General features: G+C 40.8%; 2 protein-coding genes across 8 annotated transcripts in view; one reads left to right on the plus strand and one right to left on the minus strand.

Annotated features, from left to right (window-relative positions):
* SORBS2 (sorbin and SH3 domain containing 2) overlaps positions 1-24,754 on the minus strand; it is a 225,359-nt gene that overhangs the window by 182,088 nt on the left and 18,517 nt on the right. For all 7 annotated transcript variants that reach the window (XM_047855087.1, XM_047855088.1, XM_047855091.1 and 4 more), the window contains exon 2: positions 4,839-4,978. The gene's annotated coding sequence lies outside the window, so the exon portion shown is untranslated. The remainder of the gene's footprint in view (positions 1-4,838; positions 4,979-24,754) is intronic.
* The window catches only part of TLR3 (toll like receptor 3), a 430,042-nt gene that overhangs the window by 132,846 nt on the left and 272,442 nt on the right, over positions 1-24,754 (plus strand). The gene's annotated exons all lie outside the window — the stretch shown is intronic.

Consider the following 24,754-nt stretch of genomic DNA (forward strand, 5'->3'; position numbering starts at 1 on the left):
CTAGTGAAGTCATTCTTGAAAGACGGTCTTTTTTATGATTTAAAGAAACATTTGCATATGCACAAATTTGAAGTTTATTTTCAGCCTTTTAAAAAATTTTTATTTAAATCCAAGTTAGTCAACATACACTGTAATAATGGTTTCAGGAGTAGAACCCAGTGATTCATCACTTACACATAACACCCAGTGCTCATCACAAGTGCCCTCCTCAATGCCCATCACCCATTTAGCTCATCCCCCTCCTCCTCTCCAGCAACCCTCAGTTTGTTCTCTGTATTTAAGAGTCTTTCATGGTTTGCCTCCCTCTCTGTTTTAATCTTATTTTCCCTTCCCTTCCCTTATGTTCATCTATTTTGTATCTTAAATTCCACATATGAGTTAAATCATATGACATTTGTCTTTCTCTGACTTACTTTGCTTAGCATAATACATTCTAGTTCCATTCACATTGTTGCAAATGGCAAGATTTCATTCTTTTTGATGGCTGGCTAATATTCCATTATATATGCGTGTGTGTGTGTGTGTGTGTGTGTGTGTATGTGTGTGCATACACATACACATACATATATAATGGAATGTTAGCCAGCCATCAAAAAGAATGAAATCTTGCCATTTGCAACAATGTGAATGGAACTAGAATGTATTATATGTATGTGAATGGAACAAGAATGTATATATATGTATGTATACACACACACACACACACACATACACACATACATACACATCCCCACCCCCACCCCCCCACAATACATATCAATCACTTCTTTATCCATTCATCAGTTGATGGGCATTTGTCAGCCTGGTATTTTTACCTTTTTCCTCTTTATGTATTATTATGGAGGATAGTTTTCAAAATATCAGACTGTTGGTTCAATGATGTGTTTAGGGAGAACCCCCCTGGTAGAATGGTCCTCAATTTTTTTCTCTTATTTCCTCTAGCACCTTCATTTGTGCATCTTTCTTTCATCTATTGTATTAGTTTTGGGATAACAAAATCAGATATAGTACATTATGAATAAGTCAGTGTTATAATGTAGCTCTTACATAGGAGACCTTTGTTACTGTCAGCTTTGCAAAGGCCTTATTTAGTAGGGGATCAGGTACATTTTGTACATCGCCTGCAAAAATGCAAACTATATCTTTGACAAGTCTATTTTAAGCATAAGATTATAAAATTTTCAAAATGTATTTTGATGGCAATTTAATTTTATAATAAATAAGTAAATAAAAATAAATAATAAACGAATAACTGTAAATCTCACTACATTTAGTCAAACTAAATCTTTAGTGAGGTTATAAATTTATTTTGAGGAAAATTCCTCAAATGAGTTCAGAAACCCTCCAGCTAATAAAAAGACATCATCAAATCTGAGTTCTCTGGCTGTCTTAGCACCTGTAGTGGTCATAGTAGCATTAAGATCTTTCTGAAACTGACTCATGCAAGTTCATCTCTAGCTAGCTATGTAGGTCTCCTAATCGGTCATGTTTCTATTAGAGATTATTTACCCTTTCTGGAATCCTAGTGATCAGAATGTAATCCTTGTTGTCTTTAATGAGAAAAATAATATGTCCCCTTCCCCCCAATTCAGTGTTCAGCCAATACGTATTTATGTGATCAACAAAAGAAAGGAATGTTTTTCAGATCCTGGGATTGATTATTTTTTGTTTCAGATGTGACAGATTTGCTGAGCAAAGCTCACAAGTCCCCTCTTCCTCTCTACCCACCACTACCCCTACTTACAACACATAAACACACACACACACACACACACACACACACACACACACACACACACCTTCAAAACCCTGCACCATCTGACTGTTAATACACACATCAGCTCTAGGTCACCCAGCTTTTCTGAAGGAAATTGAGTCTGCTGAGTACTCCTTTATTCTCGGTATACATTACATTACAAGTAATAGTACTGAACTTTTCAATGCTTACAATGTTCCCTAGGAGTGTATCGGTTGAGCAGGTGAAAAAAAAAATATCTGGAAGTTTATTATTTTTCCACCAATATATTTGACACCACCTTTGGAGGGGGAACAAAAGGCATACTGTCAAGCGGATAGACCTGGACAAAATGTTACTGTTTGTTCCTCATGAGCACAGAGGTATATTTAAGCAAAGAAAGACATTCCATGACTCTCCTGGGACTTCCTTCCTTCAGCTGAATTACACCAACACGTTCACACCACTGTGGTTCAGACTGCGTTGGAATTTGAAATGCAGACTTCTATTTGCCAGTGTTTAAATACCACAGCTATAAAAATTCATATTAGGATTGAACCTGGCCTTAAAATACCACCGAACAAATGAGAGTTTATTGGGGAAAATGTGTGTACACATGAAATTACAGTAGAAGATATGAAAATAATGGGTGTCCTTGTTTGACAGATTCTATACTCACACAATAAAGCCTCAAAGTCGCCAGAAGTCACCAGTTTTGGATTGTGTTTCAAGTCCAGGCTCACTGACATTCATGAAACTTTTGGTAAAACATGGGCCAAGTTTCGAGCAAGCCTGGGTAGAATGCTTCTTTCATGTGGAACCTGTGTGAAACTCAGTGGCTTTGGCTAGCTTTCACCTTGAGTTTCACATTCAAACAATCCCAAGTTTCGGAGTAAAATTAAGGGGTGAAGGGAAGTAAAGAGGCAAACAAACAGAAAACCGCTCAACAAGAGCGAAACAGGAAAAAATGACTTGCCGGAGAATGAAATGGCTGTCCCTCATCTTCCAAATGCACTTCATCTTGGTGCTACTGCATTCTGCAACTAAACTTCTGTTGCCTTCAGCATATATCTGCGCTCATCAATGCCAAATCAAGGCTTCCTGGTACTCCGGGGGAGAAAATTCTAGACCCTCAAAGGCCCTAGGAAGCAGTGAAGCACGTGCTCAAAGTAACCGGAGGATTTAAAATTTGTATGCAGAAATGGGATGATGAAGAGACTCCTTAAGATGCAGACTTGAAAGGAAAAAGGTAGCAATTAAATGTCCAACTTTTGGAAAGAAAAACCAGAGGGCGCATCTCTAGGTTTTCCTACTAAACTCAAACTCTAGAGCTTATCTTGCCTCTATTCCGAACCTAAAGGGACCTCCCAACCCGTAGCATCCTCTGTAGCTTCAGCCCTCTGAAAACTTGTCCTGCGGCCCCTTGCTTTCCTTCCCAGCAAGGTGCAGGCTACAGAGAGCAGACTGTGTTCGCTGTAAGGAGCCACTTCCTTGGCTGGGACTGAAGCAGTCTCCTGACAGGCTTCGGCTCGTTCTACTCCTAACCTGAACACAATCACACGGGGACCCTGTGCCAGGGAACGTCAAGCTCAGTACCTAGCAGAGGACTTTGAAAACACCCTCTGCTTGGGCTAGGGAAGCAAAGGCTAACAGAGCAATGTAATTGACACACGAGTTTTCTTCAAAGTAAAGAGAACATTTAAAAGCCTACTGCATGGCGAGAAACTGTTCCACTTGGCCAATTCTAAGAAATTCATTAAAAAAAAATTCTTATCCCTCATTTAGCAGATGTTTCACTCACATAGCAGACTTTTGGCTACAAAGCATTTTTCTTTCTTTCTGTTTTTTTTTCCCCTAGTTTTCCTTCTTAAAAAATGTCTTTCTTGTAATTTTTTGTCTTTTTGTATGGTTTAAAAGTTACCCAGAAGATCAGTGTGTTTAAAATGCATGTTTTCTTTTGCCATGTGGTCTGAGATACCAAATAAACTTCTTTGGAGACAAGAATCTAAATTCCAAGGATTTCAGTGTCCATGTTGAAAAAGCAACATTAGGCCCCAAGGCACATTGTAATTTTGAGGCAACAGGGCAACTCAAGGGAGGGGTTGATAGGATCAGGTTGTATGCACTGTCCTTTGCTGCTTTCACACGTCTGCTCAGAGGGGGTGCAGAGAGTTGTCCTAAAGTCTGTGTGGTGAGAGGTGAGAGACCTTCCCATAAAACAGTCTCTTCCTTTGAGTTGGGAGTTCCTATACAAGTAAAACCTCAGACATCATCAGTAGGGAAAACCAAAGCCACATAGATTATTGAAAGGAAATGGTATAAAAGCATTGAGAAAAAAAAAAAAAGTCGTTTTACTGAACACAGTAAATACCCACAATCAAAGTTAACTGCTGTGTTTGAAGTTAAAGTCCACAGATCAAAGTACTTTGCAAAATGTCAAGCGTGAGCATAAGGAGGGCGAGGGGAGAGGCACAGAAGACTTTCCAGAATACTGTACCGTCTCGTTACAGAAACCTGCTAGCCAAAGACCTTTAGCTAGGTAAAGCATTTTCAAAACCAGGTCACCTGAACTGTGGCAGGAACATAAAAATTTTAAAAAATGAAACATAAAAAAAAAAAAAAACCTCTTCCACATTAGCAAGGAACAAAGCAGTGATCCAAGAACAAAATAAAATAGAGCTATCTCATTCTCCTTAAAGACTAATTACTGACATTTTCTTGGCTCAGGTGGTTGCAGCTTTTTCCTTTTTTTTTTTTTCCATGCCCTTAGAAAGTTAAAAATAAGTAAACAGTCTAAACAACAAAATTACGATGTCTGGACCCTCTCACTGCTGGCAGTCAGGTTAATTGGAGTTCTGATGAAGCTCAGTCACAGGCCAGTATGTATCACAGGTCAACGTGACAGAGAGCTTTGAGCAAAGTTTAAAAGTACAGCCACAGAAATGTCCAGATGCCATTGCTGTATTCCGGAACACCACATTTACCTGCAAATCGTGCACAGCCGCCCCATACCTTCACTATAAATGAGTTATGTCAGAGACGATCGTCAGACACATATCAGAAACCAATGAAATAATTCCAGAAGGAAAAAAAAAAATCTTACCTACAGGCAGCTGGGCTCAACAGTTGCTCTAAACAGAGGAAGTAGGAGTCAGTGGCCTTTTACATGTAGAGATTGTTTATTTAGCCCTTTTTAAAAGGTCTTGAACTCCAGAGGTTTAAGATTAAGTCCAATCCAAGTGTCTGAAGGAAAAAAAGGCAAGAGAGACGGCAAATAAGAGAGGGAAAGAATCCCAGCTGCTGGGTGGTGCCACTGTTCTGAGAGCATTTGAGCTATTTTCAGCATTAACAGCAGCCGGAGTTGTCTGCAAAGGGATGAAAAAACCTTCCCTGAGTCGCCACCTCCCTCCCCCTTTCCCCACGTGGTGGGGGGGGGGGGCACGAACCAGGAAACCCACGACAACGTGGTTCGCTGTACAAATACTCATTTACATCTTGAGGAAAACTGCCAGCACTGTTGAAAACGACAACAGCAAAAACAACTTGACTGAAATCTTAAAGACACACGGTGCCGTGCCGCAATCCTCAAGTTTTCCGAGTGACTTACCTGATGGGTTGAAAAGAAGGTGTCCTCTTTGTGCCTTATTGAGAGGGAAGAGGTTTCTTCTGATGACTACTCGCTTCTGGGGGTCTTAAAAAATATTTTAGATCTCTCCGAGGAATGTCTGTTGTCACCCTATCCTTCTTAAGCCTGAACACAAATGGTTTATTTCTCGCACGCACCTAAATTTCCAGTTTCGTCAACTGTGCTATTTTTGAAAGCTACTGGGTTAAGCTGTTGACATTTCTTATCTGTTGGCAGCGACTGGGGACCATTCAGTGACATGATGCAGACAGACACGGATCCCTTGCTTGTGCTTCCAAAGGAGTAATTCAGATTGGGTCACCAACAACGAGCAGCAGACTTGGGGCTTTCACTTTATTTCTAGAATTATAAGTTAAGATCTAGGAGTGCTGTTCATTCATTCAGCAATTTGTGTGGCCGGTACTTGCGAGCCTCCTGTGTGTCACACATGGTGAGAATAACAAGAGTGAGTGAAATAAACAGGGTCCTTGCCTCAGAAGGCTCACAGCACACCGAGGCAGCAAGAATAAAGAATACAGAGCATTTGTTACAATCTCTTGGTCACATGAGGAGACTTCAAACCATGGCCACGGGAGATCGGGATTTCTCTCGACTGGGACTGCAGGGAGATGCTACGGGTGGCCATCAGACCAACTTCTGGCTTCTGTGGCTTTACTGTGCCTTTGACAGCACCCCTAAGAAGGAAGATCCGTTACTTCCTACCCGAAAACACACTTAGGTATTTTCTTAAAAACCTGTATTCCGCGTCTGTGAAATCCCTGACTTCTCTGTCTCTCTACTCCTGTAACCTAGAGAATGCTTAGGCAGGGAGAAAGCACTGCTAAGAAGGGGTGGGAGAAGGGTCCCTGATCCTTAGTCCAGTGTGAAAACCACCTGGATGTATTTGATAATGGATGTTGTGAAGGTTGGTTGCTAGAGGCTCAGATCAAGTCCAACTGTGTCTTTACAGTTAAAGACGCTGGAACTGATGATAGAAAATACTGAAGATTATGCATGATACATAAAAACAAAAAACGGTTACATGACTGCTATTTCAAGTCTTGTGATAAAATAGTGAAATCCTTCAGCTACCCTACACAATAAAGCTATACGGATGGGGCGCCTGGGGGCTCAGTCGGTTAAGTGTCCGATTTCAGCTCAGGTCATGATCTTGAGGTCTGGGTCTGTGAGTTCGAGCTCCGCATCAGGCCTTGTGCCAACAACTCAGAGCATGGAGCCTGCTTCGGATTCTCTCTCTCTCTCTCTCTCTCTCTCTCTCTCTCTCTGCCTCTCCCCTGCTCATGCTCTCTCTCAAAAATAAACATTAAAAAATTAAAAAACTACACAGACCTCTAAATGAAAAAAAAAACCTATTACTTAAGTTTGAAATATCTAATCAAATTAAAAAAATATTTTTTATTTTAAAAATACATAGCAGAATTTTAGAAATCTCTCTAGAATCATGTATTTTTCTGTTCATTTATTTTAAATGGTCACATTTTACTATGTCACCAATACCTGCCAGTTTCTTCTTTTTTTTTTAATTTTTTTTTTTCAACGTTTATTTATTTTTGGGACAGAGAGAGACAGAGCATGAACGGGGGAGGGGCAGAGAGACAGGGAGACACAGAATCGGAAGCAGGCTCCAGGCTCTGGGCCATCCCAGAGCCTGACGCGGGGCTTGAACTCACGGACCGCAAGATCGTGACCTGAGCTGAGGTCGGACGCTCAACCGACTGAGCCACCCAGGTGCCCCCCCCTTTTTTTTTTTTTTTTTACCTGCCAGTTTCACAAAGGGTACTTTACTTGGCAAAACAAGAGATGGGAATTCTGGCAAATTGGAGCCTCAGATAGAAATTCTTTTTAATTGTTTTTCCCTTTTCCTCTGTATAGTTTATAATGAAAAGAAAAATACGTGTGAAAATGGGCTGTCTTTGCAACACTATGGAAGTTAATGAAAGGAAGACCACCAAGGCAGCCATTACCTTTAAATTCCAAACCTCCTGCTTTCCACACAAACACTGAGAGAAGCCCATTGCCTCATGTTTAGCTATTACTAGACTCATTTTACGTCACAGTCTCCACTTAAACGGACAGGTTCTGACCCTGCTAGCTGCTTGCATTCAGGATGAGCCCTGTCTTGCGTCATGACTCATCAAGGTCCCGCCATTCCCCAGAGATCCCAACTGTCCAAACAGCCAGGCAGGTAACACCTTTCAGCAGATTTGCTGGCACAGAAGAGTGCAAGTTGGACTTTTGGCACATTTTTAAAAATCAGAAGATAGCATATTTGGTCTTTTCTACTCGCCCAACCACCGTGACTTTTACAAGCGACTGATGTCTTAGCAACTGTTCTAATAGTACTAATCTTCATGATTTTATCATATTTTTTTTCTCTCTTTCATTTTGGTTTTTATAAACAAAATGATTTAAAATAATTGCGGATGCTTACATGGGAGTGGGCTTCCTATATTGGTGAAATAACAGATAACGGCTTTGGCATAAACCCTCCTGTGTATAAAATGGGGATGCTAATAGTACCAATCCACAGGGTTGTGGTAGGGCTTATATAATCACATAAAATGCTTAACCGAGTCATGCCTGGCACATAGCCAGCACTCAATAAAAATTAATACTGTTATCACTGTTCTAAGTCTAGAGCTTGGCTGTCCAATATGGCGGATACACGGGCTATTGAGCATTTAACATGTGACTAGTCAAAACTGAGATGTCCTATGATTGCAAAATGCACAGTGAATTTTGAAGACTTACTATAAAAAAAGAATGTAAACTCATGTTTTATATTGATTATATATTGAACTGTGAATACCTCAGACATCCTAGGTTAAGGAAACTGTTAAAATAAATTTTACCTGTTCAATTGTGTTTTTTTTAATGTGGCAACTAGAAAATTTTGAATTATATATGCGGCTTTCGTGGTTGCACACTGCCATCTAGGCCAGTGGTGCTCAAAGCCAGTGGAAGGCTTGTCAAAGCCTTTGCCGGATCCCATCCCCAGTTTCTGATTTAGTAGGTCTGGGGCGAGGTCTGGAATTTTGCATCTCTAACAAGTCCCCAAGTGATTCTTTTTTCTAAAAAAAAATATTTGAGAGAGAGAGCGTGCACCAGAGAGTAGGTGCATGTGCATGCATGGGAGAGGGGCAGAGAGAGAGATGGAGAGAGAGATCCCAAGCAGTCTCTATGCTCAGCAGAGAGCCAGATGCGGGGCTCGATCCCATGGCTGTGAGATCACAACCTGAGCCGAGATCAAGAGTTGGACACTCAACCGACTGAGCCATCCAGGCGCCTTCCCAAATGATTCTTAACCACACTTTGAGAACCACTGGTCTTGAGCCTTGCTACTTAAAGACTAGTCCATGGACAACATCAAAGTCACCACTTGGAATTTTGTAGGAAATGTGAAAACTCAGGCCCCACCCATACCTACTGAACCAGCACCTCCATTTTTACAACATCCCCAGGTTATATGTGTGCACATTGAGATTTACGAGAAATTAATATAGCGTAGTGACTCTCATTCCTGGGTATATGTGAGGCTTATCTAGAAAATTTTGAAAGTATCAGTACACTGGACCCATCTCTAGAGAGTTTGCTTTCACTAATCTGATCGAAACCCAACATATCTGAAAAGCTCCCCCACGTAATTCTAACATAAAAGCAAACCGGACACGTTCTGGAAGGGCAGTGAGGGGCAGACACTTCGGGACTGTCAGATGCTGGGAGAATAAGACTCGAACAGACTGGAGTTGGGTGGGTGTTGCAGCGAGCACGGGGAGACTGGAAGGAGGTGTTCCTGGCCTCTGCAAGTCTGACAGAAGCCCCCAGCTGCCCCAGGGTTGGGATTGGAGGGAAGACTGGATAAAGAAGAGCATAGCCTTGGTCTCAGAGGAACCAGACCACCAGACCAAGTGTTGTCTGGGCAGAGATGCAGGCTCAGAAAATAAGATGAGGACCTGGTTAGAAAAAAAACCTGGTGTAAGTCATGAGCGGGACCAGCTGCCATGTTGACCGAATTTCTCAAACTCTCTATAAGGACAGGATCGGTTTCAGAGGCTGGGTCTGGAATAATCTTTCAGAGATGAGGAGGGGGGAAATGGGTAGAAATGGGTTGAAAATCAGTTTAGCTGTACATTTCTTTCTCTCCTTCCATTGTGTGCAATAAAAGTTGAGACTCTTCTGAGCTAAGTGGTGGTCAAATTAAAAACAACGCGTGCTAGGACATAGTTGACATAGATCAAACTGTCCCAGAGGATATCTGTATCTCAAAAGAGGATCTCGGTAAGTTAAGTAACTCTCTATTGATAGAACTGGGAAGAAGACAGGTTCTGGAGTAGAGAAACCTTCTGTTATCCTGCGGCACACCTTTGTTCCACCTTTAAGTAAGCGAGCACCGTATTTGGAACAATCTCCCCGGTTTGCCAGATGACTCCTCACTTTTCAGGTGGGCTCAGGGCATTGTGTGCTCCAGAGGGCCTGAGAAAAGGGCACTCCTCACTGGAACAGAGAAGGTGGGCCCACAGTGATCGTATTTAAAATCCTAATTCTGTGGGCAGAGACCGTCTGTAGGTTCCCTTCTCACTTTATTATTTGGTTGTTTCAGGAGACATTAAACATGTGTAATGCTTAAGAACAGAGAGTCTGGAGCCAGTGGGTCTGGATTTGGATACCGGTCCTGCCATTTCTCTGTGACCATGGGCCCGTTCCTTCACCTCCCATTGCTTCGGTTTCCTTCCCTACCATGGGGCCTCGTGGGGTCGTTATGAGGATTAAAGGAGTTGTCTGAAAAGAATGTGGAAACGTCTGGCACATGGTAAATGCTATCATTGAGTTAACAATGAAAATAGAGTAAAGTAACTGCAGGTTGCCATGTATGGTCAAATCCAGTCACTTTTTTTTAGGTACCAAAATGATTTCCAGGGACTTTTATGGGTGTGATTTCTTGAATGCATGCGTTTTGAAGGCTTCTTTGGGCGTTGTTTAAATTTTTTTCCCAAGAGAACTCAGAATTCTCGATTGATTCCTCATCACTTCCTATTATTTGTGAGGATCTCAGTAGGAAGGAAGTGAATGTAGTTTTCCCATGAATATTGTTTTCTAGGCTACATTTTTTTTCTCCCTGAAGTCCTTTGAAAAATAAGTTGCACTCTCCACGTTTGAAGGCTTCCCTGGCCCATGTCAGTTGAGTAGCATTGTCTAATATTCCAGGAGAACAATGTATCATTCTCCTAGTCAAATATTTCAGTGCTTAGGGAGAGGCAGCAAGACTGCCTGAAACACCGGCATGAGTTTCAAAGATGTATTGAAGAGGCAGAGTCTAATACTACAGAGACTCTAGAAATCAGGTAACGCTGATGGATGGAAGGGGTGGACCCCAAAGTCAGGCATGTTGGGTGCAGAATGAACGCTAGATTGAGTGAAATAACATCTTTGATGCTTATCTGCTTCAACCACCTGAGACAAAGTGAAACATATTCAATACAAATGGTGACGTGTGGCGGCATCGTGTGCTTAGGAAGTGTCAGCCAGGTGATCTGTGGGAACCTGAGTATGTTGAGTGCTGAACAGGGAATAAATGCACTGATGAGGAAAGCCCGAGAGCTTGAGTGATTTTGGACCAGTCACACACACCCTACACACTTGTGCCCTGAAACGTAGGCACAAGGATTGGGCAAGAACCCCCTTCTTGACTCCAACATCTGTGTTTTGCTTGGGCTTGTGTGAATTACATTCGGCAAGCCCCATCATACTCTCCACCTGCAGGTGTAGTCATTCGGAAGTTGTCAAAGCGTATGTCCAATTATTTCTATTACCTGGTTACCAAAGTGAAGCGAATGTTTTCTTAGGAGATGGTTTGCCATCATGTGTGTGCCATTATGCAGTCTGGGGCCGGAGTTTCCCAAATAAGGTGAAAATCTGAAGGAATGGTTAGAGAACTACTATCAAATGGAAGAGAGTATATAGAAATGACATCTTAAAACGTGTTAAAGCTCAGTTTTCTGGTTAAAACTTTATCGGTCTTATATGTGCTGTTTGAATCCCACATATACTTAAAAAGTACGTCTGCTGTTTTTCTAACCATAACTTTTCTTGATATTTATGTTCTATTGAAATCGAGGCATATGCAACAGTTGCAAACTGTGGTATAAAAATCTTCAAGATAAGCCTTCTTGAGGTGGTCTATTTAAAGCTCTGCACCATCTTCTTAGATCTCCGCCCACCTCTCCCTACCTACCTTGTAGCCCCATTCCTTCTAGCCTCTCTGGTCTTTCAGTTCCTAGAATGGACCACACTTAGGGCTGTCGCACGCACTATTCTCTGTCACCGGAATGCCTTCCCTGCTCAGCAGTTAATGCTGTGCATCCTTCAGGCAAAGTGCCCCTTCCTCAGGAAGGCTTCCCTGATCCACCCAGGGTCATGTGTTTTCACTCTTGAACAATCAATCGTATTCTTTGCTTCCTTGAGTGTCAGACTTGGTTGTGTTTGTTCGTGTGATGCACTCATGCATTTCTCCTCCATTAGCCCAGAAGTTCCTGTTTCCCCTTCATATTGCATTTCCTCCACATGTATTGCATTTGTGCCTGGCACAAAGTAAGTGCTTAATGCGTATTTGTTGAATAAATAAATGATTAAGCAGTTCTCCAGAAGGCATTAAGCAACACATGATGACAGTTTTGTTATAGATTTATCAGAACTTGTGAAATACAAAGTGTCTTATCCTGTAAAAAGCAAAAAACTATGTCTTCTAATTAAGTAGCTATTTCCAGCCAAGAGGATTTTCTGAAATATATTGCTTTGTAGTTATATTTTTGGCTTAAAAGCTTTCTCAAGAGGCAAATGTCACTTGTTTTAACCTTCAGGCTGTAATATATTATCATAATAATTTACATAAAATCTTCTAACATAGGTTTGAAATAAAGCAAGTTACTGCACCCATACATCATATCTCCAGACCTTTCTCAGAACCATGTAATAATACTTGTTGTAGGGTGTATTATGAATTATAATCACTCAGTTGAGGTCCCCGCTATAAAGCGGTTAGGGTTGTTGAGAGAGTTACGTATTTCCTAGATGGTTCCTTGATAGTTACACCACCTGGCTCTCTGCGAGTCATTTCTGATATTGTTTATTAGTTTCTGAGTAGACAGAAGTGAAACACCATGTCAACAATGCAGTGCCGTCAGGCCATTGTGATTCCTATGGCATGAAGCGCTTTCTCATGTCCATATTGTCCCTTAGTTATAAACGTACAATGAATTACTTGTCACTGACGAGTAGCTGGGAGATTTACAGTCTTGTTCTCTGGCAAAGGGCAAGGTGATGTCAACAGGAAAGGAAAGGAGAACTTTATGTGGCTTGGGCTACATAGCAGGAGTTGGAGGCTGGAGGCTGGTATTTGCCATGTTGTCTTTAGACGAGGCTGTGAGACCCTCTCTTCTACCTTGGGCAGAGGGATATTTGCTATAAATAAGAATGTCTGAAGATGAAAAGTATCTTTTCTGAGTGATTCAAAGAATGAATTAACCCAATAATCCATGGCACATTTCCATCATTACCCTGACCATAAAATTTAATTTTACAAGGATAATCACACACATAAATAATACACGGAATGTTAGAAAAGGGTCCTTGTAACTCACAGAGATGACGGTTAAGTAAAGAACAACAGGGAACGGTTGACCAGCATTCAAAGGCGAGAAGGAACTATAGATTCATTATATCAAGCGTATAAGAGAAATGACCTCCAAAATGAATGCAAGTCGGGGATGGGAAACTTCAGAGACTGGAAATGCTAATATTTTTTTGTGTGGTCCGCCCTCTGAGCCAGAACCTCCTACCTCTTTGTGCAATCTGTTTGCATGTCTGGGTGGGTTGCAGATGTCGCTGCAATATCGATCCCTCCAGTTGTCAGGTGGCCAGGGGAAGCTGGGGCTCCCAGACCCTCACCTCTGGCTCTTAGCAACCTCATTTGTTTACCTCGGCGTGACTACACATACTCTCCCTTCCAAGCATGCTGGCTAGAGGGAGGTTCGGGAGAGAATACTCCAACCAGCAAGGTCAACCTACTAAAAACAGCAACAATAGTCTTATTCACAAAAGGAAGCACGAGAAATAAGATGGTATGGGAGGGGTCTGTCAGAAATGTCAAGAAATGAGTAATGACAGCTCAGTTTTCCAAAAAAAGAAAGGGAGTGTGGGAGAATACATCCAGACTTCCGGGATCTGGAGCTAGATCTGGACGGGCCTCCAGGAGAGGGCCCACCTACCAGCAGCAGTGGATGTTTTGTGTTCAGACACGAGGTGGGGTTGGACCTCCGAGTCAAAGCAAACACCTTTCGCCTTCTGGCAAGTGCCCTTCTTTTTTACAGCAAGTATTTCTTTAAGCATCCGTTTCAACGGAAGTTTCTCTCGGATACATTTCGTTTTGGTAATCAAGTCACGATTTCCACCCTTATTCCTCTCTCAAATAAATGAATCATGTTCCATAGTTGTGGCAGACAATGCTTTCTACCTACTGAGAATCCACTTTTGCCTTCATCTGTAGAATCCTGACAATACGCCGATTTCAAAACTTACCTTCCTAGATTTTTTTTTTTTTTTAGAAATCTACCTTCCCAGATTTTCTTGCCGTCTGTTGCCGTCTGGCCAATAAGATGTAGGGAAGACCCATCACATACACAATAACAGCAGAGAACCTCCTGAGAAGAAGGGTTCTTTGCCCTTTTTGCCTTTTAAATATTTATTTATTTTTGAGAGAGTGCAAGTGGGGGAGGGTCAGAGAGAGAAGGGGGACAGAGGATCCGAAGGGGCAGGGCTTGAACTCACAAACCACGAGATCGTGACCTGAGCTGAAGTGGATACTCGACCAACTGAGCCACTCAGGAGCCCTTGCCCTTTAACTAAGATCTGCTCCTCTTAGCTGACAGAAATGCCAATTCCTTTCTGGGAGGCACATGCTAAGGGTGGGGTGACAGAGTCGAACCCACATTGGACTTCTCGTTGTTTGAGGTAAACCAACCTCTCACTTGGTGAAATGGTCGTCTTGAGATAATCTCTTACTTGGAGGTTGAAAACGTACTTGACACAAGCAATTAAGAAGTGGTTTATTTCATCAGGCGGGCTGAAAGACAGCAGTAGGCTGTATAGTTTCCGAAGTTTTGAAAGAACCTTCTGGAATCAACAATAAGCCCCCACGACAGTGTAGCATTCAGTTTTCTAGCCTCTTATCACTTCCAAATGGAGTGAAAATTGCTCTGACAAACAGAGCCTATGTGTTTAAAGCCCTGAGCGCTGCATCATTTAAATATTTTTGGTTCTAAATATAGTAACGTAGTTGATGCTATTTTCCAAAACTAACATTAAATGATCAGTGATGTCAAGAGAACTAAGAACATAGTAATACTCTGCAGGAAATACAAAACAGGAACCCATTGTTTATCCTGTTCTCAGTGTACATGGCCACAGCATTGTTCCGAAAACTTTGAACTTCTGCATAGCCTACCCAGCCTTTAAAATCTAAATTGAATGATGAAATTTGTCCTCGTTCCAAAAAAAAAAGGAATGTTGAAAAGATCCTCAAGACTGCTAATGTATTGAGTTTGAATATTAAATTATCCTTTAAGATTTCTACTTATAATTTTTTTTAAATGGTGAATGCTATCAGTCTTAATTGAGAGGAAGTGATGTTGGATCAGGAAGCCAATAATTTTCCAGTTTTAAAAACACTAAAGATACACATGAAATGAAGAAGCTATTTTAAGTGTTCTTGTCTTATGGCTTCTGATTAAATACCCTAAATTGAAGAAATGGCTATAAATCATAATATATTCCGTTTTATAACAGGCAGTCATGTATAAATATTTTGTCTTTCTCTCAATATTTGCCAAGAGTAGAATGGTTGAGAACAAGGTTCTGGAGGCTGTCTGCCAACCATAAAAATCTGACTACTTTCAGATTTCTTCCAACAGTGCGGCTACTGGAATTTCCTTGTCTCGTTGATGAAATGCGAACCGTAGCAGTATTTGACTCATGTGATTATTATGAGGATGAATGGGCTAATATATGGAAATCCCTTAAAACAATGCCTGGTACACAAGAAGCACTCATTAGTGTTAGTTGTGCTGTTACCATCATTATCTCAGTGAGGCACAACCCATAAAGTTAAATCATGGGCTTTGAGCATAAAGAGTCTTTAGCTAATTTTCTGGTTCTGTCCCTTATCAGCTCCTTGAGTTGGGCATGATCCCTGTGTCTCAGTTCCCTCATCTGAAAAGTGGGGATATCATCAATTACCCCTGAGCATTATTAAGAGGAATAAGAAGGTAACGCATGGAAGCCACGACGGCACACAGTAATCGTTAGTAATTTTAAAAAATCAGATGAAAAAAGATCTTCACAAACGTACAATTAATCTTCACAAATACATGTACTTTGCTGATGGGGAAAATGAAAGCGATCAGACATACCTAGATATTGAATATAATTTCCCTATATAGCTTATTTCAGATAGCTCACATTATGACTTTCACAGGGTTTCCCCCCCCAATTTTGATTTTAAACAAATTCATGGAGTTGTTCAATAACTGGATTAAGAAAATTCCCATCTCTGCTCATGACGTTATCTATAATTGACATAATGGCCTCTTTAAAGCAATAGCATTAGCACCATCTTATTTGGTGAGTGGAAGAAGGTTGAAGAGGAAAGATACTGGCATTAAAAAGAAGCAGAGAATTGACTTTTAAAGGCCCTGTAAGAGTCTATCATAACCTTACAGACGGGAGAGGCAGAGTTATAATCTTATGTCTCTTTGTTACAAACACCTATATCCATTGACTGAGCTTATAATGAATGATAATTGAGGTATAAGCATCCCTGCATGACAGCAATTATTACATTGTAAAAAAGAAAAAAAAAAAAGAATCCAATCTTTGGAATCATGCAGAGCTGACCTCCAGGCTTATTTTCCTGAGTGGCAATGCCTATCACTTTGGGCAAGTCAATCTGTCTGAACCTTGATTTTCTTGTATAATAAAATACACACAACACCGCCTACTTCTTTAGAACGCTTTTGAGAGGATGAAATGAGACGGTGAAAATCAGTTACTTAGTTAACAGCCTGTTGCAGAACAGGGCTTAATATAGTTCATATAGGTTTAATACTTCGTTGTTGCTGTTGACTGGTCTTTTTCTTACTCATAGGCTCCTTGGGAACAGGACTCCCTCTGAAAACATAAGTACAGCCAGTTCCTAGAACAGCGTCTGGTCACTAGAATGAACTGAGTGTGTATGTGTGTGTATCAGATGAGCCAAGACAGGGATACTGAGCGGAAAACGTGGAAACAACCACAGAAATGCATAGAAGGCTTCACTTGTTTAAGTGGAAATAGCTGAGAGAGACAGGCATTGACAAATTGAACTGATGTTCTGGAGAGTAGATTTAAGTAAAAAGTAAGTAAAGAACAACATTATCCTCACACAACATATTTCGAAGGGAAGGACAAGCTGTAAGGGTTAGAGAAATGTTCTCAGTGGTGATCATTATGGCACCTGAGGGGATTATAACTAGCATCTTTAAATGGGGCTATTTCTATATATTACCTGTGTTTTCTTCCTTTGTACAAAGATGGTAATGACTTTAGATCCATGATTTTTGTTAACTTTGCCTCCTTCTTTCTTTAATTCACAGGAGTTTTTATATAAAACTCAAATCTTCTGGGGCGCCTGGGTGGCGCAGTCGGTTAAGCGTCCGACTTCAGCCAGGTCACGATCTCGCGGTCCGTGAGTTCGAGCCCCGCGTCAGGCTCTGGGCTGATGGCTCAGAGCCTGGAGCCTGTTTCCGATTCTGTGTCTCCCTCTCTCTCTCTGCCCCTCCCCCGTTCATGCTCTGTCTCTCTCTGTCCCCAAAATAAATAAACGTTGAAAAAAAAATTAAAAAAAAATAAAATAAAACTCAAATCTTCTAATTGCTCTCTGAACCCCTCCTGCCTCCCACATTCTCTCTTTCTTATACTAGGTATCTCCGCCCTGGTGGCTCATAGCTTTTATGTCTCAATCTAGCGACACGAATCCTAGGTGGTCAGGCTTTATGTAGTGGTTCTACCCCAGACCTTTGTCTGGAAGATTTCTCAGACAGGGCATAGTTTGGAGATTTTCAGCACCAATTTTGCACCCCATATTTCTTACCTTTCATTCAACCTTAAGTCATAGCTGAAGAAACGTTACAGCGCCTACCTAATCATCCCCTTTACATTTTGACACTTGGGGTGTACAGGATCACTTTATAGAAAAGCCATTACTAGGAGCAGGGTCTGAGACGCATTGTTCTGGTGGGGGGTGGGGTGGGTAAAAGGGCATTGACAGTGTATTCTAGATCTGAGATAGGAGAAGTCCCCCTGGGACCTGTCAGTCTGTACCTTGAACACCAAGGCTACTCTAGCACCAGAGGAGAGATTCTCAGTAATTTTAGTGAGAAGGGATTCAGTGGGGGAAAGAAATTAGCAGACTCTACCTGCATGAGGAAATAAGTAAAACTTGGAGCTTCAGAGTTGAATAATAAGTATATTTCAATTGAGGCATTGGCCAGACTGTTGAACAAGGTGATCCCAGAGTCAATCAGTTATCAAAGGAGAATAACACTGCTCGTGATAAGCAGAAAGATGGCTCGAGATGAGATAATTCTGTGAGACATTATTTTTATTAAGACAGGCCCCACTTCGTAAAATCTCCCCAAAAGGAGAAACCTGCAGCTGAGTTTATTTTATAGCATTAGATTAGGATGCGCTTATTTGGCAAGTCTTACAATTACACGCTGTAAGGGATCCTACCTACAAAAAAAGATAAAGAGGACTAAATTCAGGTCGTCCTTAAATTTGCACATCCAATAGCGGGTAAGGGAAGAAGGAGTTGGAAAGGACTTTGCAAATGATGCCCATCGCTGTGGGCACACCTGAGCTATAAACTGCAGTGCCTCTACCATTCTGTAACCTGAACTCTGTTTTCATGTGGCCGATTAAGATCTATCCACTTGGCCTCTTTTTAAAAGACTTGGCACACATTTGAACACACCTTTGAGACTCCAAACTGGACTTGTGCGCCACATTCTATTTTGGGTGACCACAAAGGTGCTGGAAATTTCAGGTAGTAACAAACACCACACCCTATAAACCGAAGCACGTGAGGTGGTGAGGACATGACTCCGGGTCTCAGGGCACATCCGGGCTATGGGTGCCACCTGCTCTTTGAGGACCAGGTTAGCTTGTCATTGTTGCGATGATGTTTTTCTTCCAGTTGACATAACATTGTTCTGTTCCCCACCGCCCCTTGAGCCGTCAAAAATCGGGTTAAAGGCCATTGTTCAAGCTTACTTTTGTGCTGCTTTGAGATGGTCAGTAACCCCTGTTAATAGGAAATGGTATCGCCTTCCTTCTTTTCCTGACCATCTCCATAGAGAACTCCTTCTTACTTGTGGTAACTCATCCAGATTTGAGTTAAATACAAAGATACTCAGAGCCTTCATGTTTCATGCGGAAATCATTCAAAATAAAGTCAAAATAATTTTGTCAAGATATACTTTGTCAAATCAGTTATGTTTATAATTATAATTTATATATTATGTAATTATATTAATTATATAAGTTATATTTATATATAATCACATAAATAATTAAACTTATGCAATACATTATATTGATATAATTTATCTCCCCTCTGTTTTATTTTATTTTTTAAATATTATTTTAAAGAGAGAGAGAAGGACAGGGGAGAGGGGCAGAAGGAGAGAGAGGAGAATCCCAAGCAGGCTCTGTGCTCAGCACAGAGCTGGATGTGAGACTCAATCCCACACCCCTAGGATCATAACCTGAGCCGAATTCAAGAGTCAGATGCTTAACTGACTGAGCCACCCAGGTGCCCCTATAGCGATATAATTTATCAAATAAAATCCTAATTTTATTCTACAAACTCATTTTTACTTTTATTTGAAAAAAGATACATTTGCATAGTAACTTCAGAACACATTAGTTTCTTACAACAGAACCATTCAAGAGAGAAATCCCATTTACATCACCTTGAGTTTTAATGCAGTATTTCGCAAAACTCTTTGTAAGTATTAAAGAATTCTTGAGAATGTACAAGGTGAGGAATGGTTATGTAATTTTGCTGCTGTTCTTCCTTCTGAATCATCTTCTCACTGTCTTAGTGCACTGGGAAGTTCCAAATTTTTGATTCGGACATTCAATAGTTTTGAACTTGAAGTTTCTTCCTACACGTAGAAATACACATAAACTCTTAACACCGTTTGCAAAACACCGTTTGCAAAACACCGTTTGCAAATGAAAGTGAGCAGTTCCTCACGGGCTATGTCTGCCATTTCGGTTTCACCAAGAAACTATGTCTCTACTATGATCAAAAGGTTTGTGAACAGTCCTGGCTAATTTCTAAGCTGATGAAACATGGCTCTAGTTTCACAGACTAGAAGGAGGCAAGGAGATTTGGGTTTTATTTCCCATTACTTATCTCCATTCACTGCTTCGGTGGTTGTGTTAACTCTGCTCTGAGAGAAAATGGCATTGGGGTAAGATGGAAAACACCAAAACAATGGAGTAAGTAAATCAGTCTTTTAACACATACTGGTTAGTGTCCACACTCACACACAATGCCACATGTAAACTAAGACATTCCAGATTCTCACTTACATGATAATCATTGTGGCTCGACAAGTAAAATAAATGTATCTTTGCCATTTCATCTGTTGAGTATGCACTAATGGCCTTCCCTCAAGTGGATAAGGACTATTAACTTCAGGAATTATTACAAGATACCTGAGTAGCTAAGTGATTCTAAAATTGGAATTGTGTCTACCTCAAAAGACCCGAGAAATCTATGGACTCATATTTTACTCCGTTATTTGCATACCCACTCACACTTTATTTATTTAAAAAAATTTTTTTAACGTTTGAGAGAGAGAGACAGAGCGTGAGTGGGGGAGGGCCAGAGAGAGAAGGGGAGATATAGAAGCTGAAACAGACTCTAGGCTCTGAGCTGTCAGTACAGAGCCCCATGCGGGGCTCCAACTCAAGAACAGCGAGATCATGACCTAGGCTGAAGTCGGACGCTTACCAACAGCCACCCAAGCGCCCACCCACTCACACTTTGAGATGGTCAATTCAAGTAAAAGAAACTGTAACATTTTAATATCAAGAATGTTAACTTCCTCATTCTTGTAATAGTCCCATTGGGCTGGTAGAAAGTCTTTCTCATTTCACAGATAAACACATTAAAATCTATCACCCAACAATTGGCTTTATTAATTTAGGGCACAACTCAAGATCCCCTGCCCATATTTTCCTGAAATGAGCCACTTTTGTGACTCAGCATTGACTCGTATCATTGAAGTTGTCCCTCTTCCACATCACATAAATGGAAAGACAACTGATTTTGGTACTTGGTTATAAATATTCCATAATGTTTACACTCCGAAAAATTTGAACATCGAACTGAAAACCATGAATATGGGGGGAAAGTAATCAAATATATCAACATGCTTTTAAGATATGCTGCTTGTAATGATGCTGATTAAAATGACATTTTTCATAAACAGCTTTGAAGGTTTTTCTGAGTACTAATTCTGAAACGTATGCTAATTTTCAGTACAACTTAAAAACGACACCTGTTTTGTTTGGGGCACCTGGGTGGCTCAGTCAGTTGAGCATCTGACTTTGGCTCAAGTTGACCAATCTTGCAGTTTGCAAGTTTGAGCCCAGCATTGGGCTCACTCCTGTCAGCACAGAGCCCACTTTGGATCCTCTGTCTACCTCTCTCTGCCCCTCCCCTGCTTGTGCTCTCTCTCTCAAAAATAAATAAGTGTATAAAAAAAAAAAAACTACACCTGTTTAAATTAGAATGAGTATACTTTGTTATAGGTCACACCTTTATTTTCAGTGGTATGCATACATTCACCACCTTCATAAGAACAAAATATAGGTAATACATTTATGAATACCATAAATGTTTAAGAAAAAACTTTCCCACATTTCATATGATTATATGTTTTGTTTATACAGGCCTATAATTCATGAATTGGGCAATTCAGCCTCATATACAAAGTATAAGTAGACCTTGAGAGTAAAAGCTCCAGGAGGGCAAGAACTTCTGTCTTGTTCTTACGGTATAGAGCCTAACTCCTGAGGAAACCTTACCTCATGCTGACGAAAATGAAGGATGGGATGATGGGCGAACAAAGTTAGGCAAGGCAGGTCAGCAAATGTATGTTGAATGGTGACTGCTTTGGGTATGATCTTTTGAATTGTTCTTTTTTTTTTCTCTCTCTCTTCCTTTTTCTTACTTAAATGCCTTGGGTGATCTCTTTTGTCTAGTGTTTTAAACTAATTGTGAGATGGAATTCATCAAAAAAGTTATTGCTGGGGCGCCTGGGTGGCGCAGTCGGTTAAGCGTCCGACTTCAGCCAGGTCACGATCTCGCGGTCCGTGAGTTCCAGCCCCGCGTCGGGCTCTGGGCTGATGGCTCAGAGCCTGGAGCCTGTTTCCGATTCTGTGTCTCCCTCTCTCTCTGCCCCTCCCCCATTCATGCTCTGTCTCTCTCTGTCCCAAAAATAAAATAAAACGTTGAAAAAAAAATTAAAAAAAAAAAAAAGTTATTGCTAACGCTTGCTATCCCTCATACTAAGATCACCTCTCAACAATGTGAGAGAAGTCAGATTGTTTTTCCCCCAAGTATACCCTCTCAGAGTGGCCACTTTTCTTCTTTAGATCCGAGTGCTCTAGTTAACAAAGGGAAATTGTTCAACATGTACATAGCCACAAGACTCTCAGTTCTTCTCAAGCTCCAATTGAACTGTGTTTTGTTCCAAAGTAGAACTAATCATTCTTAATCCAGAGGTAAAACCATTGTTGCCAGTAAACAGACCCACTGGCATCCAGTTCAGAGGACCAATCATTTCTTGGTGGCACATCTTCCTCGTCACCTCCCAAGTTAAAGTGGAGGCAAATTTTAACAGTGAACCGTATCTCTAGATATGTTTGTATCCAGAGAGTTTTGTTTGTCGGTTTGCTTTGTTGTAATATCATAATTAGATGTCTAAACACGATTGGTGCCACACAAGTTCCTTTGTTCCTCATCTACATGTGCCTCCTGACTTTGAAATTTTCATAATTTTAAGTAGATTTAGAAAATATGGACAATCAAAAAGAAGGAAAGAAAAAACATCCACAAACCTAACACGAAGAAAATCATTATCGACCTTCTAGATTTTTTTTTCTCCCTGCCTCTTTATTGTTGTGCTATTTCTGGTCTTTATGAATAAAGAGACTTGGTGTATTCTTGTAAATGGATGTTTTCATAAAGCCCCAAACAAAAATACAAAGAGGATGGTGAAATGGAAGTTATAACATTTTCTTTTGGCTGATCTGTATTTCCCACAAATAGGCAGTCTAGAAAAATAGAGTACAGGGTTTGGAATCTGGCTGACCCAAGTTTGAATCCTACCTCATATGTGACCCTGTGCAAGCTGTTTAACTTCTCAGAGCCTGTTTCCTCTTCCGTAAAATGAGAATAATACCCTCATCAGAGTGTTTCTGTGAATAGTCAATGAAAGGTATTTAAGGAATTTGGCAAGCTGCCTGACTCAGTATGCATTCAATGAATGGTAGCTATTATTATTATTTATAAGAATACTTACTGTTATTTTACATTCCTAACTAACCGTGTAGATCAGAAAGCTCAATACCATGTGACATGAAGATTAATTCTAGATCAGTCCAAAAGAAACATAATTAAGCAGGTAAATCTATTGGAAAGAGACCATATAATGCGTTCTTAAGCAAGTACTTTAGAATTGTAGGATTAATTAAAATTCTCCTCTGTTAGCGTAGTTAATGGCAGGATGGCGATTCTTTGAAATGAAAATAGTGGTCTCCCCCATTCTATCCTAACGTCATGTTTGCAGCTGATAGTTTGCATAATTTGTGACCAAATGATTAGTTCACCTTGGTATGATGCAATATAGTCAAGACCAGAAGTTACAGAAGTGGGTTATTTTTCTCTTAGAAGTTTCTTTGAGTTTTAAGGTAAACTTCAAGTTTAAGAACTATGTGATCATTAAATGTCTGATGGGTTTTACAGTAAGAAGTTTTAAATTTAATTATTTATCTATTAGTAATTGATTTCTGCATTTCTCTTTCATCCCAGGAAATTTTTTTAAGTTTATTTATTTATTTTGAGAGAGAGAGAGAGAGAGAGAGAGAGAGAGAGCACGCGCATGTGCACCAGCTGGGGAGGGGCAGAAGGAGAGGGAGGGAGGGAGAGAGAGAATCCCAAGCAGACTCCACACAGCCAGTGCAGAGCTTGACGTGGGGCTCAAACTCACGAACAGTGAGATCATGACCTGAGCCGAAATCAAGAGTGGAACACTTCACCAACAGAGCCATCCAGGCACCCCTCATCCCAGGAAATGTTTTTTATTATGTATTTATTTATTTATTTTTAAATTATTATTATTATTATTATTATTATTATTATTATTATTATTTTATCTTGAGGGGGAAGGTAGGAGAGAGGGAGGGACAGAGAGCGAGAGAGAATCCAAGCGGGTCTGCACTGTCATCATAGAGTCCCACGTGAGGCTTGAACTCACGAACTGTGAGATCATGACCTGAGCCCAAATCAAAAGTCAGATGCTTAACCGACTGAGCCACCTGGGCACCCCAGGAATTTTTTTTTTTATTAATGGCATAGTTGTTTATTGAGACTCTGTTATGTGCTAGGTACTGCCTTGGGTACTTCCCACAAATTATATCATAGAATGAGTGGTTCTGTGATCTAGGCATCATATCCTCATTTTTCAGGCCCCAAACCTGTGGCTGAAGGGTGTCAGAGGTCACAGAGGTCACACCTCCATAACTGTCACGTCCACAACTGGACCTTGTACACCTAGCTCTCCACAGCCTCATGCCCTGTCTGCTCCCTCCTTTCTAGCAAAACTGGGGGGACTTTTGTGCTGGATCAGAGGAACCTTGTCTTTGATAAGCCATATACACAGGGAGAATCAATTATAGGATATCAAATGTTAAAAAGTATTTATTTCATACTTTTTTTCTTTTTTTTAAGTTTTTTTTTTAATGTTTATTTTTGAGAGAGAGAGAGAGAGGGCACGCGCTCACACACACACATACACACACACACACTCACACGTGCATGCACAAGCGGGGAAGGGGCAGAGAGAGAGAGGAAGACGCAGAATCCAAAGGAGACTCCAGGCTCTGAGCTGTCAGCACAGAGCCCGACACAGGGCTCGAACTCACGGACCACGAGGTCATGACCTGAGCTGAAGTCAGACGCTTAACTGACTGAGCCACCCAGG

This window comes from Prionailurus viverrinus, chromosome B1 (genome assembly GCF_022837055.1).
Source record: "Prionailurus viverrinus isolate Anna chromosome B1, UM_Priviv_1.0, whole genome shotgun sequence".
NCBI lineage: Eukaryota > Metazoa > Chordata > Mammalia > Carnivora > Felidae > Prionailurus > Prionailurus viverrinus.